Raw genomic sequence first — 14477 nt, 5'->3', positions numbered from 1 at the left:
AAAAAGGATGGACTAGGAAGGCATCACTGAGAAGAGGACAGAAGCACAGAAACTTTCTGGAGGGGAAGGATTGAGGCAAGCAGACTTCTGCGAGAACAGTCTTTCAGGCAGACAGTCTAGCAAGGGCACAGGCCGGAGGGAGAAGTGTGTCTTACCCGTCCCATGAACAGAGGAGGCCACTGGGGCTGGAATGGAGCCAACGAGGGGACAGTCAGAGAGGTTGGAGGAGGCCAGATCACCAACGGCCTTGATAATGAATAGTTTATACTCCCGTTAAGATGGGAAGTGTTGGCAGATTTGGGCAGAGAAGTGACATGATCTGACTTCATACTGGAACAATGTTTCTCAACCCTGACTTAAAAAAATACGTCCTAAGTATTTAACCTAAGCCCCACACCATACCAATTAAATTACACTATTTTCAGTAACTCCCCAGCAGATTTTAATGTGCAGCCAAGGTTGAGGACTAGTTAGTAGGATCTCTCTCTCAGGCTGCTTTAGGCAAGAGTAGCCTCTAGGTAGGTGAGGGCAGAAGGAAACTCTTGCCAAAATCTAGGAAAGATGTGATGGTCGCTTGGAGCAGTGTGGCAGACACAAAGGTGGTAAAAAAAAAAAACAAAAGGTCAAATTCCAGATATGTGTTTGAGCCACCAGGATTTGATGATGGCTTGCAGGTGGGATGTGAGAGAGGAAAGAAGTCTGAGTTGACTCTGGCTTTTGGCCTGAGCAGCTGGAAGTTTGGAGCTGCCTCTTGCTGAGATGCGGAAGGTTGCAGGGGGCGGGGGTAGATCAGGGTTGGGTTTGGGCAGGTCCAACACAGCTCCGCTCCTTCTGCCTCTTCCAGTTGGGTTACACCAACTGCTTGGGGTCACCCTCGTCCCCTTCCTCCCATTCATCCTGTATATCTCCATCTGTTCCCTCTCTGAGCTGCCTCTTGAATCCACACTATTCTTACCCACATGGCCCCTGTTCAAATCCAGGCTCTCATGTTTTAAAACAGCCAGCCTCCCTGAATTATTTTTGTGGTACTCCAAGCAGATCCTGTAACACTCCCTGGTGTAAAAACCCCTGGTGGGTTCTCCTCCTTGAAGGAAACTAGAGAGGGGCTGGAGGATGCCCGGGACCGCGGTTTTGGGGTGTGAGCAGCCATAGAGGGACTTCTGTAGTACCTGGTGGGGACGTGGATAGAAAGATGGACAGATGGCACCTCGAGGGACACCGTATGCAAGGAGTGGGGCAGGTTTGAGCTGGAGGGTACCCTTGAGCGGATTCCCTGCCAAACTGCACAGGGCCCATATTGCACCCCCAGGGCAGGTAGTCTCCAGTGCACCCAGAGAACTGATGCACTGATTGGATCCCCACCCGATTTGGACCCCACCCAGTGCACAGGAGTAGTTCTGGGAAGGCTGGCTTGAGAGTAAGAGGCGGCTCAAGAGTGCCACCTGCTGGTAGGGGAGGGAAAGTGCATTCTGGTAAGCTGTAGCTCTGCCAAATTATATATAAATGCTCAATAATCCAGCATTTCCCAAAATAAACTTACCAAGATAAGCAAGTGCCCCGAGACCAACAGAAAATCATAAATACCTGAAGAAACAAGAAGATACGGACAAGCCAACAGAGAGGCAGGGCAAGAAGGTGGTATAGAGAGGTGTGGAATTTAGTTGGTCCTCTAGAGCAACTAGTAAATAGCCAGGAATAACTAGTAAATAGTCTGGAACAACTGCTGGGGGACATCCATGACCACTCACACATCGTACACCAGCCTGGAATGGGTGGAATGGCTGATTGCAGCCTAGAATTGTAAGTAGAGCTCCCCAAACTGCAGAGCTGCCCACACCCCCCCCCCCCCCACGCTGACCAGCAGGGCAGGTTGAGTTGCAAAATGTTGCTGTGGGAGAAAGCAGCAGTCCCTGCCAGGAGCAAGGGAATGTAGCTCAACCGAACTCCAATTGCAGTTTTACTTAACAAATTTGGACTACTGAATACAACCTACAAGCACAGATAAACCCAAAGCAAATAGGAAAGGAAAGTGAGGAGTCAGGGCTGATGGAAAAAATAAAACATGAATAACAGAGAGGAGGCAGGGCTGATGGAAAAATAAATAAATAAATAAATAAAAACAGAGGCTTTTGGAGACAGCTGAGCTCAGAATACTGGAAAACGGCTGTGTTCCAAGAAAAGGGGCACAGAGAACCGGCTAACAACATGGTCACCTGGTGAAACTGGGGGGCTGGCGACTGGATCTGAGGAGAGACTTTTGCTCTTTTTCCTTTTTCTTTCTCTCATTCTAAGCAGCTCATTAGAGAAAGCCTCAGGCGTTTTCAATTGTCAGTGCCGACCCAGGCAAGGGGGGAGTTAATAGAGTCAGAGAGTCAAAGGAGGAATTCCAAGTGTAGAAGATTAACTCCCTAAAGGGTGTAACCTCCCTAAGAAAAGGGGGGTGGGGCCCAGGTCAAGTGGTGGGACTCCATCAGAGAATTCAGATCCCAGGGTCTGGGGGAAGAAAAAAAAAACAACAACAACTTAAGCTTGGCTTCTGACACCCTGGGCCCCTGGCCAGGACAAGGTACACTGAGAGTTAATGAGACTGCGCCTCTTTACACAGTATGGGAAAAGCACCAAGTCTAGTGGCCTCACAGGAAAATCTGACAACCTGCTCCTAGGGGAAACTTGATACTGATTACACCTTTTCCCTGAGACCTGGGCCAGTCTGGTCTGGGAAAATCTGTTTGGGATATTCAAGGAAACCAAATGCCTAGAAAACAAAAAATTATGAGTCATGTTAGGAAAAATGAAGATATGGCCCAAAGGAACAAACTTACACTTCAACTGAGATACAGGAATTGAAACAGCTAATTATTACTCAAACAAATCTCCTCAATCAATCCAAAAATCAAATAAATGAGTTGTGGGAAGATATGGCAAAAGAAATGAAGGATATAAAGAAGACATTGGGCGAACATAAGGAAGAAATGGAAAGTTTGAAAAAACAATTGGCAGAACTTATGGGAATGAAAGGCACAATAAAAGAGAAGAAAAACAAACTGGAGATGTACAACAGCAGATTTGAAGAGGCAGTAGAAAAGATTCATGAGCTGGAGGGCAGGACAACTGAAATCCCACACACAAAAGAGCAGATAAAGAAAAGAATGGAAAAATATGAGCAGTGTCTTGGAACTGAATGACAACATCAAGTGCATGAATGTATGTGTCATGGGTGTCCTAGAAGAAGAGAAGGGAAAAGGGGCAGAAACAATAAAGGAGGTAATAATCACCAAAAATTTCCCATCTCTTATGAAAGATGTAAAATTACAGATCCAAGAACTGCAGCATACTCCAAACAGAATGGATCCAAATAGACCTCTGCCAAGACACTTAATAATCAGATTATCAAATGTCGAAGACAAAGAGACAATTCTGAAAGCAGCAAGAAAAAATTGATCCATCACATACAATGGAAGCTCAATAAGACTATGTGTGGATTTCTCAGTAAAAACCATGGAGGCAAGAAGGTAGTGGTATGATTTATTTAAGATACTGAAGGAGAAAAGCTGCCAACCAAGAATTCTATATCTGGCAAAACTGTCCTTCAGAAATGAGGGAGAATGAAGAATAGGGTGTAATGGAGAGGATAGAAATATTTAGGTGTTTTTTTTCTTTGTTTGTTTTTTTTTCCTTTTACTTTTATTTTTATTTTGGAGTAAGGAAAAGGTTCAAAAATTGATTCTGGTGATGAACACACAGCTGTATGATGGTGCTATGAATAACTGATCATACACTGTGGATGGCTGTGGAATGTGTAAATATATCCCAGTTAAACTGTATTTTAGAAAAGTAAATGAACAATGGGGGGATGAGGGGTGTTCTAGTTTGCTAATGCTGCAGAATGCAAAACACCAGAGATGGATAGGCTTTTATAAAACGGGGGTTTATTTCGCTACACAGTTACAGTCTTAAAGCCACAAAGCATCCAAGGTAACACCTCAGCAATCAGGTACTTTCACCGGAGGATGGCCAATAGCGTCCGGAAAACCTCTGCTAGCTAGGAAGGCAGCTGGCGTCTGCTCCAAAGTTCTGGCCTCAAAACGGCTTTCTCCTGGGACGCTCCTCTCTAGCAAGCTTGCTCCTCTTCAAAACATCACTCCCAGCTGCACTCAGTTTCCTCTCTTTGAGTCAGCTCATTCATATAGCTCCACTGATCAAGGCCCACCCTGAATGGGCGGGGCCACACCTCCATGGGAACATCTCATCAAAACCATCACCGACAGCTGGGTGGGGCACACTCCAAGCAAATCCAACCAGCACCGAAACTTCTGCCCCACACAAGACCACAAAGATAATGGCATTTGGGGGACACAATACACTCAAACTGGCACAAGGGGAATGGAATGTTTTGGATGTTCTTTTTCACTTTAATTTTAATTTTATTTTTGGAGTAATGAAAATATTCAAAGTTTGTGGTGATGAAAGCACAATTATATAATGATACTGTGAACAACTGTGCACTTTGAATGATTGTATGTTATGTGATTATATCTCAACAAAATTGCATTAAAATGAGGGAGAGTTTTAAAAATTCCCAGACGGACACTGAGTGAACAAGATACCTGTTCTACAGGAAATACTAAAGGGAGCACTACAGGCAGATAGGAAAAGACAGGAGAGAGAGGTTTGAAGCACAATATTGGGAAGTGGTAGCACAATAATGTAAATATTGAACAAAGATGGCTGTGAGTATGGTTGAAAGAGGAAGGTTAGGGGCATATAGGACACCAGAAGGAAAGATAGAAGATAAAGACTGGGACTGTATAATTTAGTGAAACCTAGAGTGGTCACTGATTGTGATTAAATGTACAAATGTGTGTTTACATGAGGGAGAACACATGAATGTCAACTTTGCAAGGTGTTAACAATGGGGTGTATTGGGGGAAAATACAATCAATTACAACTAGAGTCTATAGTTGACAGTAACATAATATGCATCTATTAATTGTAACAGAGGCAATATACCAAAGCTAAATGTCTATAAGAGAGGGATATAAGGGAGGGATATGAGATTCTTGGCATTGGTGGTGGTGTCTGACTTTTATATTGGATTTTATTTTAATTTTATTTTTTCTTTTGTTGATGTACACTTGTCATTTTTTTCTTTCTTTTTTCTTTTTATTTTTTTCACCTATTCCTCTTTCTTTGTGGAAGAAATGGAAATGTCCTTATATAGATAGTGGTGATGAATGCATAGTTATGTGGTTATATGGGGAACCATTGTTGTTTACTTAGGATGGAATGTATGGTGTGTGAATAAAACCATCTAAAAAAATAAACAGAGGAATACAAATGCTGGAGAAAATGTGGAGAAAGGGATGTAACTAATCATCATTTCTTGGGAAATAGAATGGTGCAGCCCCTCTGGAGGGCAGTGTAGTGGTTCCACAAAAAGCTATGCATGGGGTTGCCTTACAGTCCTGCAACTTGGTTATTGGGTATATACTTGGAAGAACTGAAAAGAGGGACATGAATTGATATATGCACAGTGGGGTTTATGGTGTCAGTACTCACAATTTGCAGTGGATGGAGGTGGCCTAAGAGTATACCGATTGATGAGCGGAATGGTGAACTGTGGTGTATACATACAATGGAACATTGAGCTGCTACAAGAAGGAGTGAAGTTATGAGGTGAATGGACATTGCAGACAGTATGTTGAGTGAAATAAACCAGAAATGAACAGAAAAAAAATTATATCGCCTCATTAATATGGACTAACTATAATGTGCAAGCTCTGAGAATTGAATCGGAGAGCATAGGTTATCAGGGGAAGGCTTATTTTAAAGGTTCCTAGATTGTAAGCTTTTACAGCAGTTAACATCTATTTCTGAGTTGTAATGGTTATTTCTAAATTCTGAGATGCTGAGCTCTTTGTGTATAATCTGGTCAGTCCCTGGAACTTTGGGTACCTGTGTGACACCTGAGATTCAGAGCCAGAATCCAGCAGCTATGAATGTGAGCATTACCCCATACAGCAAGTGTTAAGGAGCCTTTAACTCCTGTGAGACAATAAAATTCTATTGTTTTAAGAAAAAAAAAGAAGATGAAGATGAAGATGAAAATGAAGAAGAAGAAGGAAATATGGACCAGCCAAATGAGCAAATTAAAAAGCCAGAAGAGACACAAAATTTGGAGCAATTCATTAAAGAAGTATGAACAAATCTCCAAAACAACTTCAATGAGATGGCTAAAGACATAAAGGACATCAAGAAGATTCTAGAACGGCATAAAGAATTCGAAAGAATAAATTTTAAAAATAGCAGATCTAGTGGAAATAAAAGGTACTGTTGATCAAATAAAAAATATACTAGGGACACAAAACAGCAGGTTTGAAGAGGCAGAAGAAAGGATAAGTGAACTAAAGGACATACAACAGAATGCAAACACACAAAAGAAAAAAGTGGTGAAAAAATAAAAAATTTTGAAATGGATCTCAGGGAAATGATGGACAATATGAAGTGCACAAATATAAGAATCATTGGTGTCCCAGAAGAAGAGAAAAGGGCTAGGAAGGGTGTTTCAAGACATAGTGGGGGAAAACTTACCACCCCGCCCAGTTTGGATGTATTATGTCCCCCAAAATGCCATGATCTTTGATGCAATCTTGTGGGGGAAGATGTATTAGTCTTGATTAGGTTGGAACCTATTGGTCCAGTGTTTCCATGGAGATGTGACTCAATCAACTGTAGGTGAGACATTTCATTGGATTATTTCCATGGAGGTGTTGCCCCACCCACTCAGGGTGTACTTTAAAAAGTACTTTATTTTATTTTATTTTTTAATTTTTTTTCCTTTTTATTAGAGCAGTTGTAGGTTTACATAAAATTTATGAAGAACAACATTGCAAATGTAATTAACATGACTGAATTGTATAATTGAAAGTGGTTAAAATGGGAAATTTTAGGTTGCATATATGTCATCAAATAAAAATTTTTAAAAACCATACAACTGTACAATACAAGGAGTAAATGGACTACAGTTTAATAGTATAATTAGAAAAATATAGTATTTTTTCATCAACTGTAACAAAGGTACCACACTAATAATGCAAATTGTTAATAACAGGAAAAACTGTGGCCGAGGGATGATAAAAGAACTCTGGGCTTTCTGCTGGGTTGATATTTTCAGCTACTGCTAATTTCACCCAACAAGTTGGGCCAGATTTGGGGGGAAGTGATGATTTATCACTAAAGCATTTAAAGTAATCCTGTCACCCAGTACAGCTTCTGTACCAAATGTAGGACATGAATCTTCACACCAAGAGCTGAAAATCAAGTAATGCAACCCCCAAAAAGAACAGGTTTTGGTGGCACAAACTTAAAAACATAACCTCTATTTCTTCAATAGGGGTCTTTCCTTAAAATTGAACAGATGAAAAATCAATTTTAAAAAATGGGAATGTACAACACAAACCATGACCCCTAATGTAAACTGTGGCCTAGGCTAATGGTACAATTATAATAATATTTTTTCATCAATTGTAGCAAAGTTACCACATTTGGTTGGGGGGGTGGCATATGGGAACTGTATTTCATGCACAATTTTTGTGTAAATCTACATCTCTATAAAAATTATTTAAAAATTGGACAGATAAATAAACAATGCACAAATGAATCAATTAATAAATAGGGCTCTGGAAGAAATGAATACCATAGAGAAAGCCCAATGTCATCTTTCTTTGCTATTACCAATCAAGTCAACACCCCCTACTCTGGGTCCTTTGGGGTATCTGGTTCCCTTATACATGCGCCCACAAAAGCAATGACATTTGTTGATTACACCCATTTGGTTTTTAGAGGCCAAAGTGGATTGTATTCACCTTTCCTATTAGCTTAGAGCCACACAGGCCCAGATGCAGAGCAACACTTTGGAGAACGCCATTTTGAAATGCAACCTGGGAGCAAGCAGATGCCAGCCATGTGCCTTTCCAGCTAGCAGAGGATTTCTGGATGCCAATGGCTATTCTCCAGTGAAGGTACCCTTTGCTGATGCCTTTACCTTGGACACTCGATGGCCTTAAGGCTGTAATTTTGTAACCAAATAAACCCCCTTTATAAAAGCCAAGCCATTGCTGGTGTTTTGCAAAACAGCAGCATTAGCAAACTGGAACAACCAGTAATGAACAGTCTGAAGAAGAAATCAAGAAAAAAATTCCATTTACATTAGCAACTAAAAGAATCAAATATCTAGAAATAAATCCAACCAAGTTTGTAAAGGACTTGTACACAGAAAACTACAAACCATTGCTAAAAGAAATCAAAGAAGATCTATGTAAGTAGATGGACATTCTGTGTTCATGCATTGAAAGACTAAATAGTAAGATATCAATTCTATCCAAAGTGATTTACAGATTCGGTGAAATTCCAATTAAAATCCCAACCACCTCCTTTGCAAAAATGGAAAAGGCAGTCATCAAATTAATACGGAAGGGTAAGGGGCCCTGAATAGCCAACCCATCTTGAAAAAGAATGAAATTGGAGAACTCACACTTCCCCAATCTTAAAAGTTATTACAAAACCACAGTAATAAAAACAGCATGGTACTTGCACAAGGACAGACTATAGACCAATAGAATTGAATTGCAAGTTCAGAAATCAACCCTCACATTTATGGCCAGCTAATTTTTAACAAGGGTGCCAAGTCCTCTCAATGGGGAAAGACTAGTCTCTTCAACAAATGGTGGTGGGAAAACTGGATATCCATGTGCAAAAGAATGAAGGTGGACCCCTATCTTATACCAATTAACTCAAATTGGATCAAACACCTAAATATAGGAACCAGAACTATAGAACTCCTAAAAGAAACATATGGAGGTATCTTCAGGACCTTGTTAGGTAATGGTTTCTTAGACTTTACACCCAAAGTGCAAGTAACAAAAGAAAAAAAATAGAGAAATGGGACATCATCAAAATTTTAAAAAATTTGTGTGTCAAAGGACTTTACTGTGAAAGTAAAACAACAATCTGCTCAATGGGAGAAAATATTTGGGAACCACATATGCAATGAGTTTAATGTCCAACAAATATAAAGAAATCTCACAACAACAAAAAGACAAACAACCCAATTTTAAAATGGGCAAAAGACTTGAGTAGACAATGCTCCAAGGAAGATATGCAAATGGCCAAAAAGCACATGTAAAGATGTTCAACATCATTAGCCATTAGAGAAATGCAAAACCACATTGAGATGCCATTTCACACCCACTGATAGAATGGCTACTGTTAAAAACATTGAAAATTACAGGTGTTGGAGAGGATATGGAGAAACAGGAACACTAATTCATTGTTGGTGGGAATACAAAATGGTGCAGCCACTGTGGAAGACACATTGGCACTTCCTCAGAAAGTTAAGTGTAGAATTAACCATATGACTCAGCAATCCTACTTCTAGGTATATGTACACTCAAAAGAATTTAAAGCAGGGACTCTACCAGATGTTTGCACACCAATGTTCATAGTGGCATTATTCACAATTGCCAAAAGATGGAATCAACCCAAGTGTCCATCAACAGATGAATGGATAAACAAAATGTATGTACACACAATGGAGTATTATTTGGCCATAAAAAGGAATGAAATTCTGATACGCAATGCAACATGGATGAACCTTGAAGATGTTGAGTGAAATAAGCCTGACACTAAAGGACAAATACTGTATGATCTCACTATATGAAATAATTAGAATAAGCAAATTGACAGAGATAGAAATGAGAATATAGGTTAACAGAGGCCAGGGAGGGGTAGGGAATAGGGAGTTAATGCTTAAATTGTACAGAGTATCAATTTGGAATGAATGAAAAGTTTTGGTAATGGATGGTGGTGATGGTAGCCCAACATTGTGAACGCAATTAGCAGCACTGAAATATGTATTTGAATGTGGTTAAGGGGAGATGTTTTAGATTGTATATAACTTACTAGGATAAAAATTTTTTTTTTAATCTATAGGATTGTACAACACAAACAATGAACCCTAGAGTGAACTTGAACTAAAGTTAATAGAACAATTATTAAAATCTTCTTTTGTCAATTGCAATAAATGTACCACACTAATGCAAGGTGTTAAAAGCAGGGTGGTTGTTCTAGTTTGCTAATGCTGCGGAATGCAAAACACCAGAGATGGATTGGCTTTTATAAAAAGGGGGTTTATTTGGCCAGACAGTTACAGTCTTAAGGCCATAAAGTATCCAAGGTAACACATCAGTAATCAGGTACCTTCACTGGAGGATGGACAATGGCATCCAGAAAACATCTGTTAGCTGGGAAGGCACGTGGCTGGCATCTGCTCCAAAGTTCTGGTTTCAAAATGGCTTTCTCCCAGGACGTTCCTCTCTAGCAAGCTTGCTCCTCTTCTAAAGGTCGCTCACAGCTGCACTCTGAGTTCTTTCTCTTTGAATCAGCTCATTTATATGGCTCCACTGATCAAGACCCACCCTGAATGGATGGGGCCACGCCTCCATGGGAATATCTCATCAGAGTCATCACCCACAGCTGGGTGGGGCACATTCCAAGCAAATCTAATCAGCACCAAAACGTCTGCCCCACAAGACTACATCAAAGATAATGGCATTTGGGGGACACAATACATTCAAACTGGCACAGTGGTATATGGGAACTCTGTATTTTATGCCTGATTTTTCTGTAAACTTACAATTTTGCTAATAAAAAAATAGCTGAAAACTTTCCTAATTTAACAAAGGACATGGGGAATATACACTTCGAAGATACTCAATGCGCTTCAAACAGGATAAACCCAAATAGACCCACAAGGCACCATGTTATAATCAAACTGTCAAATGCTGAAGATAAAGAGAGAATTCTGAAAGAATGCAAGAGAAGCAATGAGTCACATACAAGAGAGCCTCAATGAGATTGTGCGCCAATTTCTCACCAGAAACCATGGAGGCAAGAAGGCAGTGTGAAGATATATATTTAAAGTGCTGAAAGAAAAAAAAAAGCCAATAAAGAATACTGTATATGGCAAAACTTTTCAAAAATGAGGGAGGAATTGAGACATTTCCAGATAAACAAAAGCCAAGGGACTTTGTCATCACTAGACTAGCCTTACAAGAGATGCTAAACGGATTTCTATAGGTTGAAAGGAAAAGACACTAGACAATTGACTGAAGCCAAATGAAGAAATAAAGATTTCTGGTCAAGATAATGACATGGGTAAATATGCATAGCATAGCAGTATTATTGCATTTTTTATTTGTAACTCCATTTTACTTCCTACAGGATCTAAAAGGCAAATGCATAAAACATAATGATAAATCAATTGGACTCAATGTATAAATATGTAATTTGTGACAAGAACCACATAAAGTTGGGGGAATGGAGGGTTATAGGAGCATAGTTTATGTTTGCTATTGAAGTTAAGCTGGTATAAAAACAAACAAGATTGTTAAGGATTTAGGATGTTAAATTTAAGCCCCATGGTAATCACAAAGAAAATATCAAAGAATATGCAAACTCTTAGAGATAGAGAGTAGACTACAGGTCACCAGGGATGGGGGGTCGAGGCAATGCAAAGTGGATGTAGGGTTTCTGTTTGGGGTGAAGGAAAAGCTATAGTAATGGATGGTAGTGAGGCTACTGCAACATTGTGAATAAGATAAATTCCACTGAATGGTATGCTTGGGAAGTGTTGGCAAGAGAAGATTTATGTTACATACATGTTTCCAAAATTTAAAAATAAAGAAAGAGAAACTAAGCAGATGACAATTAAATGCAATGTATGTTACTGGATAAGATCTAAAAATGAAAGAGAACTGGCTCAAACATGCATTACTGAGACATAAAAAAAAATTGGCATATAGAACATAAGCTTTATGTTGTTGAATTTTCTGAACTTGATAGCTGCACTTAAGGTGATTACATAAATGAATATTGTTTGTAGGAAGTCTACATGGAAGTATTATGTGTTCAAGGAGTATGCAGTCTGCTCTCAAATGTTCAGAAGATGGGTAGATGATAGAACAATAGGGCAATGGGGCAAGATGTTAAAATTGGTGGATCTGGGTATATGGGGCTGGGGATATGTTGGATTTCTCTGTGTTGGGTTTGTATTATTTTTGCAACTGTCCTATAAGATTGAAATTATTCAAAATAAAAGTTAAAATGATGACTCTTGAAGACATAATGTTGGCTGAAATAAGCCAGACATAGAAATGCAAATACTGCATGATCTCTCTTATATGAAACACTTAGAATAAGGAAACTCATGGTGATGGAAAACAGGATGGTGGTGTAACGGTTGGGTTCTTGTGTCAACTTGGCCAGGTGATGGTGCCCAGGTGTCTGGTCAAGCAAGCACTGGCCTAACCATTACTGCAAGGAAATTTGTGGCTGGTTAACATACCAGAAAGCTGGTTTATTAAATCACCAGTCAATTGACTGCATCTGTGGCTGATTACATTAACGAAGGGTGTGTCTTCCGCAATGAGAGAATTCAATCAGCTGGATTTAATCCAATCAGTTGAAGACATTTTTATAAATTAAATTCAGTTTTATTGAGATATATTCACATACCATACAATCATCCATGCTGTACAATCAACTGTTCATGGTACCATCATATATAAAAGTAAAAAACAACATCCAAATCACCCTCCCCACCCTATTGTTCATTTAGATTTTGTCCGCATTTTTCTACACATCCATCCATCCACTGGATAAAGGGAGTGTGATCCGCAAGGTTTTCACAGTCACACTGTCACCCATTGTAAGCTACATTGTTATACAATTGTCTTCAAGAGTCAAGGCTACTGGGTTGGATTTTGATAGTTTCAGGTATTTACTTCTAGCTATTCCAATACATTAAAACCTAAAAAGGGTTTTCTATATTGTACGTAAGAATGCCCACCAGAGTGACCTCTCCACTCCATTTGAAATCTCTCAGCCAGTGAAACTAATTTGTTTCATTTTGCATCCCCCTTTTGGTCTAGAAGATGGTCTCAATCCCATGATGCCAGGCCCATATTCATCCCCAGGAGTCATATCTTGCATTGCCAGGTAGATTTACACCCCTTGGATTAGGTCCCACGTAGTGGGGAGGGCTGTGAGTTCACCTGCCGAGTTGGCTTAGCTAAAGAGAGAGGCCACAGCTGAGCAACAAAGAGGTACTCAGGGGGAGACTGTTAGGCACGATTATAAACAGGTTTAGCCTCTCCTTTGCAGTAATGAGCTTCCTAAGGGCAAGCCCCAAGATAAAGTGCTCGGCACACCAAACTGTCAGTCCTCAAAGTCCGTGAGGACATCAGCAACAATCAGGTGAGGAAGTCCAACACCTCCACATTTTCCCCCAGCTCCTCAGGGGGGCCCTGCATATATATTTTTATTCTCTGCCCAAATTATTTTGGGATGTGTCGTTATTTCACACTATACAAACCTACCAGATCTCACTTCCTATTCAAAGTTCCATGTAATTACGGTGTTTGAACAAACTGACTGTAGAAGTTATATTGTTTAGAAAATATAGATCCTGCACCAAATAAACATTTTTTCCCTTGGTCTCACATGGAAGTTGAAGTTGCAAAACACAGTCAGTTTTGACCTTTACCCTTTGGTCTGATTTGCCCTAGTCTTAAGCAGATCTGTTTCATTCATATCTCTAATTGAAGTCTGGGATCTTTTTCAGATTTTTTTTTTCCCAACATTTTCTGTATGCACTAATACTGACATTCATATGTGCTGAGCTCTAGCTCTGACTTTCAGGTGATACCCAATGTTCTAGAGACCAATCAGGTTATACACAAAGGGATCAGCATCTTGGAGTTTGGAGATAGCCATTACAATTCAGGAATAGATGTGACTGCTGTAAGAACTTAAAATCTAGTGATCATTACAATAATTGTTCCCCTGATAGGCTGTGCTCTAAGATTCAGTTCTGAGTTTACACATTGTAGTTCATCCATATTGGCGAGGCATTATAGTGTTTGCCTTTGTTTCTGGCGTACTTCACTCAAAATGCTGTCTACAGGATCCATTCACCTCCTTGCCAGTCTCATAGCTTCACTCCTCGAAGTTGCTCAATATTCCACTGTATGCATACATCACAGTTCACCATTCTGTTTCTCAGTCAGTGTACCCTTAGGCCACCTCCACCCATTGCAAATCATGAACACTGCCTCCATAAACACCAGTGTGCAAATGTCCATTCATGTCTCTGCTCTCAGATCTTCCAATTACATATCCAACAATGAAGTTGTAGGACCTTATGGCCCCCACATACTTAGCTTTTTGTGGAACTACCACATTGATCTCCAGAAAGGCTACACCATTCTGCCTGCTCATCAACAGTAAAAAGGTACTTCCCTGTCTCCATATTTTCTCCAGCACTTTTATCCCTATTTTAATTTTTTCATACAATTTTACAGAGATATATTCACATAACATACAATTATCCACAGTGTACAATCAGTTGTTCATGGTAT

The sequence above is a fragment of the Choloepus didactylus genome, chromosome 18 (assembly GCF_015220235.1).
Source record: "Choloepus didactylus isolate mChoDid1 chromosome 18, mChoDid1.pri, whole genome shotgun sequence".
NCBI classification, from domain to species: domain Eukaryota; kingdom Metazoa; phylum Chordata; class Mammalia; order Pilosa; family Megalonychidae; genus Choloepus; species Choloepus didactylus.
Note: the sequence above shows the minus strand (reverse complement) of the source record.